This window comes from Peromyscus eremicus, chromosome 18 (assembly GCF_949786415.1).
Source record: "Peromyscus eremicus chromosome 18, PerEre_H2_v1, whole genome shotgun sequence".
Lineage (NCBI taxonomy): Eukaryota > Metazoa > Chordata > Mammalia > Rodentia > Cricetidae > Peromyscus > Peromyscus eremicus.
The window spans coordinates 33,999,335-34,005,334 of NC_081434.1; the positions used below are offsets into that span (position 1 = coordinate 33,999,335).

The following is a 6,000-nucleotide window of genomic DNA, read 5'->3' on the forward strand; positions in this document are numbered from 1 at the left end:
CAATGTTGGTAGCACTTTTGTTGGCAGAAAGCATATTTATTTTCTGTATTCATTTTCCAAGCATTGGAATGTAGGCCAGGAAGGCAACTATACTCCCATGGAGACCCCGCTGGAGTTACTGTTGGCATGTGAAACATTGCTTCCTTATGAAAGCTTACTTAGTGTTCAAATGCTCTGGAAAGGCTTTTTTTTTTTTTTAACATCTCTCATCAAAACTAGACATATATCTTAGAGCTAACAACACTTAAAAATAAAAATGGAGCTGGGTGGTGGTGGCGCACACCTTTAATCCCAGCAGATTAAATAATAATAATAATAATAATAATAATAATAATAATAATAATAATAATAATTGTCTCAATGGGAGTATAGTTGCCTTCCTGGCCTACATTCAATGCTTGGAAAATGAATACAGGAAATAAATATGCTTTCTGCCAACAAAAGTGCTACTAACTTGGGAGGCAGAGCCAGGTGGATCTCTGTGAGTTGGAGGCCAGCCTGGGCTACAGAGTGAGTTCCAAGAAAGGTGCAAAGCTACACAGAGAAACCCTGTCTTGAAAAACCAAAAACAAAGAAAACAAAAAAAAAACCCAACCAAAACCAAAAACCAAAAAAAACCAGAAAACAAAAAACCCATCTTAGAAAAAAAAGAAAAAATACAAAAAAAAGGGGGGGGGGAAGGCGTGATATTTGCATGCTCAATGGGTAACATTAATTGTATGTTCATTTTCTATTTTGTTCCTCAAATGACAAAAAAAGACTGTTACTAATAATAGCTTGAACAGAGTCTAGACCAGCATTTTGAGTACGAATTAAATGGAAGCAAGGCTATCCCACATTTAATAATAACTTGCTCTGCAGACTCTACCATTGATGCTACTTTTAGTTCCAGTTGAGATCCTAAAAAGGAATTTACATGTTTGTGTTGCTCTTAGTGTGTTAACAAACATAGAGCTGTCCTGGCTTGGTCTGCTAGCCAGAGCTATGAAGGACACAGCTTGTATGTGTCAACCTTTGGTTGTTAGTGCTTGTACTTGTTAGCATTAAGAGAATTTTAAATTAATGTGACAGTTATCTTAAAATTATTTATCTATAGTCTATGCCAGACATCTTTTCTCGCCACTCATTCACTTGAGTTTGTCTCTAGAACGGAAGTGGTGAAGGAGGACAGTTGAGTGGTCCCAGACCTGTGGGAAGCATGTGAGAATTTGGGGTTATTCAGCTGGCTCTTGAAGATCACATTAATTCTTCCAGTTTGTGTAGTGTGAATCTAATTGGTTTTAATAATAAAAATCCGGAGTCAGATATCAGGGTGAAAGCTGAAAGATCAGAGAAGCAGAGCAGCCAGCCACCAGAAAGACTTCTTACCTCTAGGAATCCTCAGATTGAAAGGACTGAGCTCCTGTGTCCTTCTACCTAATATTACTCTCTCTGCCCAGCCATATCACTTCCTGTCTCCACCTCCCTAGTGCTGGGATCAAAGGTATGAGATCCCAAGTGCTGGGATTAAAGACCCACCACCGCCTGGCTCTGTTTCTCTTTTAGACTGGATTAATCTCATGTAGCCCAGGGTAGCCTTGAACTTCTGATCTTCCTGCTTCCTCCAAGTGCTGGGATTAAAGGTGTGTGCCACCCCTACCTGACCTCTATGGTTAACTAGTGGCTAGCCCCGCCCTCTGATCTCCAGGCAAGCTTTATTTGTTAGAGCACAAACAAAATATCACCACAAGTTTGTTCACTATGGCAAGCTTCAAGGGAATTAATAATTTTTACTCAGGAATCCCCAAACCTCCACATGGTAAATTGATTGCTCATCTGAGGCTGCACATGGATAGCTCCATTTAATGGGGATAAGCCCTGGAGATCCCACCACATATGAAGCCTACAGGCTCCAGGGAATTTTGATTAGATAGAGCTTGTCTGTTTTTTTTTTTTTAAATTATTATTATTTGATGTGCGCGCATTGGTTGACGCAAGGTCCCAGTCCTGTGGAGCCCAGGCATTATGGCTACCCTTCACTGCGGCTGCATCCCCACTACATTCTGGGTGCTGTGGAAGGGCTTCCCACACATAGCAACACTACCACAGTCTTTTGAGGTAGAATCATCAACACCACCACCACTAGATGGTGGCATCATTATCATCATCATCATCATCATCATCATCACCACCGTCACCATCTGGACAAGAGCTTATCACATACCACATATGCTGCTAAGTGCCTTCATGAATATTCTCACTTAATCCTCACACCAACACTTTGGGAGCAGACTGTTTTCACCAGTTTACAGGTGGGGATGCAGAAGCTGAGAAAACTGAGTTTGCTCATGATTACGGCTGTAGTTTGAGGCATTCTGAGGCCATTGTCACGCAGTACCACCGTATAACACCATAAGAGCAATGCCTACCCATTCACTAAATCGGCTCCTGCCCTGCTTGTCTTATTCTGGTTTACCTACTCCACGGGAGGAGCTGTGTGGGTGGAGCAGATCTTTTTCTCCTAAAGAAATCCCAAAGACCGAGGCTGATGAGGGGCTTTTCCTCAGATGGAAGCTACTTAATGTACTCACCAGTCTATGCTTAGATGACGGGGAGTCATCTACCTGAAACTGCTATTCCTAACAGCCAATGACATGTGTGCATTGGGTCACAGAATAAATCTAGCATCTTCTGAGGCATTTAAAGCTGCAGTCTGGAACTCAACAAACGTTAAAAGAATACGCTACCCAAAGTATAGACTTGCATTTTACTTTTATAGGTACTTCAGCTTGCACAGTTATTAAGTTGCTCACGCATTATCAAATAAACTTGAAGTCAGCCTTGAGAAGGCTCCTGACACAAACTGATGATACATAAGGCTGCAGTGCCATCCTGTGGCTGAGCTAATTTATTGTGTGTATTTTCCCTGCTTTTGTGGGGTCCGCTGTTACGCTCCATCTATATTTTGGCTTTTTGAAGCTTTGTTTTTCTGGGAAGAAAATCATCCTGCTGTAGCCCATCCATTTTATTGAGAGAAATAATAATTTCTAGCCTTTAGGGCTAGAGAAAAAAAATGCTACAAACCGACTCTTTTTCTTTTTTAAGTGGCTTTTCATCTCCAAACTTGAAAGCAGGTTTTCCAGTGGGTCTTGGCGTTCTTTTCTCCGCTGTATGGCAGAAAGAATGCCGCCCTTAGCAGTTCAAAGACTTGAATTCCAGCCCCAGTTCACCTCTCTTAGAAGCAGTTTATACTCTCGGAGTCAGATTAGGTTAGATTTAACTTAGGGCCCCTTCTGGCAACATACTCTTTGATTTTTCTTTTCCTTTAATCCCAACTCTTAAAGCCAAACCCAAGTATAATGTGGATAACTGTGAGTAGGAGTTATTTTTATTTTGAAACGTGCAATTTCTCATTGCAGAAGTCCTGAGGGATTTTGCAAAGGCATGCTGATTTGAAGAGGGTATTTACACATGGTTTCACTCTGTTTTCTGAATGACAACAATGATAACATAGGGTTGTTGTGGAGTGAGCAGTGGGGTGAGAAAACAGTCAGGAGGTTCTGACCATGCTTGCAAAGTAAATAAACAACTGTGGTAGAAGTAACAAAAAGCATCACCAAGGCAGCATGGGGCTGACTTGGCGGTGGGTGTCTTTAGGACTGAGCCTGGATCCTCACACTGTGATCCACACACATCCCAGAGCAAAGCCACTGAACACCAGCTATGCAGGATGAGGGAGATGGAGTTTAATGAGTTCTACGGAGACCCGAGATAGTGGGGAGCTATAGACTACTTGGGTATTCTCAGGTCCAGGGAAGGCTGTGTTTGGAAGGGAGTTTAGTACTTTTCCAGAAGGTCTTGTAGGCGGCAGTTTCCTGTCCTGACTACCCAGTCCCAAATAACCACCCTGAGGCTAAATATTAATTGTAAATGCTTGGCCCATAGCTCAGGCTTGTTACTAGCAAACTCATACATTTAAATTAACCCATATTTCTTATCTGTGCTTTGCCACGTGGCTCATGGCTTGCTACTTCATTTTCTGCATGTCCTGCTTTCTTGGTGGCTAGCTGGAGGCTAGCTGGTATCTCCCCTGACTCTGCCCTTCTTCATTCCAGTTGTGTCAGGCTGTCTCACCCAATCTCTTCCTGCCCAGCTATCGGTCAGTCAGTTTTTTATTAACAATGAGAGCAATACACATTTTCAGTGTACAGAAAGATTATTCCACAGCAAGATCTAACCAGGACCAAGTGTTGGGAGTACATCAAGGTGGATTTTAGTTTAGATTGTTGTAATTTTTTCATGTTGAAAATTGTCCTATGCTGTCCTGTGTTCCTTGTTACTGGGGTAGAAACTCTTGGTAGGGGGAGGATGTGTTGGTGCTGGTGATGTTGATGCGCAGAAGGTTAGAGAGGCTTCCAGCCCTTCGGTTTCTGTGGCTGCTTGAAGTATTTCCACAGCCAGCTGGTGAAGGTCAGTTTGCTAGTCAACAAGTATGTACTGTGTGTCTACTACTTGCCAGGTCAAGTGGGGTTACAATGACGGGTAAGACACAGGACTCCCTAATCTGATGGGAGGAGGAGGGTTAGCAAAGACACATCGCTGTTAAATCCTCATCTGCGTCCATTAGTTCCCTCTCCTTTGGAAATGAAACTAACTAGACACAGAAAATGGTATTCTTTCCTCTTCTGAAGCATTAAACATGGCAGGGGCGTCTGGCTGCTACCACTGTGGTTCTCCTTTTTACTATTAAACCCCACATGGATCTGTGGGGTTAACTCCACGTCCACGAAGCCACAGGGCCTTTGGGCTACTCTTCCCTTTCAAGGCGGGTCATTGATCCACTGAAGAAATTATTCTTTAGTTATTGAAGGCATATTTTCATACTGGGAGAGAGGTTTCTGTAGCTAGAGTTTTCCTGCCTGGCCCACAGTCAGGACAAGTCTTTGTCACCCGCCAGTTCCACAGCTCTCAGACCCAACCAAGTAAACACAGAGACTTATATTGCTTACAAACTGTATGGCCGTGGCAGGCTTCTTGCTAACTGTTCTTATATCTTAAATTAATCCATTTCCACAAATCTATACCCTGCCACACGGCTTGTGGCTTACCGGAGTCTTCACATGCTGTTTGTCATCATGGCGGCTGGCAGTGTCTCTCTCTGCCTTCCTGTTCTCTCAATTCTCCTCTCTGTTAGTCTTGCCTATACTTCCTGCCTGGCCACTGGCCAATCAGTGATTTATTTATTGACCAGTCAGCAACACAGTTGACATACAGACCATCCCACAGCAGGTTTCTGCTGTCCAAAGTTGTCGTTGTTTGAGAATCCAGGATGCTTGTCAGTTTTCCTGTGTTTGGTTCTGTGGGCACCATGTCTAGAGTATGTGCTGGATAGTTTTATGTCAGCTAGACACAGGCTGGAGTCATCTGAGAGGAGGGAACTTTAGTTGAGAAAATGTCTCCAGAAGCTTGGGCTGCAGGCGAGCCTCTAGGGCATTTTCTTAATTGGTGATTGATATGGGAGGGCCCAGGCCATTGTGGGTGGGGCCAATCCTGGGCTGGTGGTCCTGGGTTCTATAAGAAAGCAGGCTGAGTAAGCCACGGAGAGTAAGCCAGAAAGCAGCACTCCTCCATGGCCTCTTCATCAGCTCCTGCCTTCTGTTTTCTGCTCTACTTGAGTTCTGTTCTGTCTTCCTTCAGTGATGGACTACAATGTGGAAGTGTAAGCCAAATAAACCCTTTTGCTCCCAGTTTGCTTTCGGTCATGGTGTTCCATCACAGCAATAGAAACTCTAGGACACGTATGCCTAGAGCATCATATGCATTGACTCTTTCTTCAGAGCAGCCTGGCTGGGGTGTGTTAAAGTTCCCATGGTGCAGATTGAGGCCTAGAGAGAGACTGAATTGGGAGTGCAGCCTAAGTTTCTCTGATTTCAGTCTGACTGTCTCTAATGAGCATTGGAAGTCGGCAGTGGTAAGCTGTTCCCATTTTCCCCATCCTCCAAAACCAAGATAACACCCCAG

At 43.6% G+C, this 6,000-nt stretch overlaps 1 protein-coding gene across 1 annotated transcript in view; it reads left to right on the forward strand.

Moving 5' to 3' along the window:
• The window catches only part of Cfap54 (cilia and flagella associated protein 54), a 299,598-nt gene that overhangs the window by 21,414 nt on the left and 272,184 nt on the right, over positions 1–6,000 (forward strand). The window lies entirely within an intron of this gene.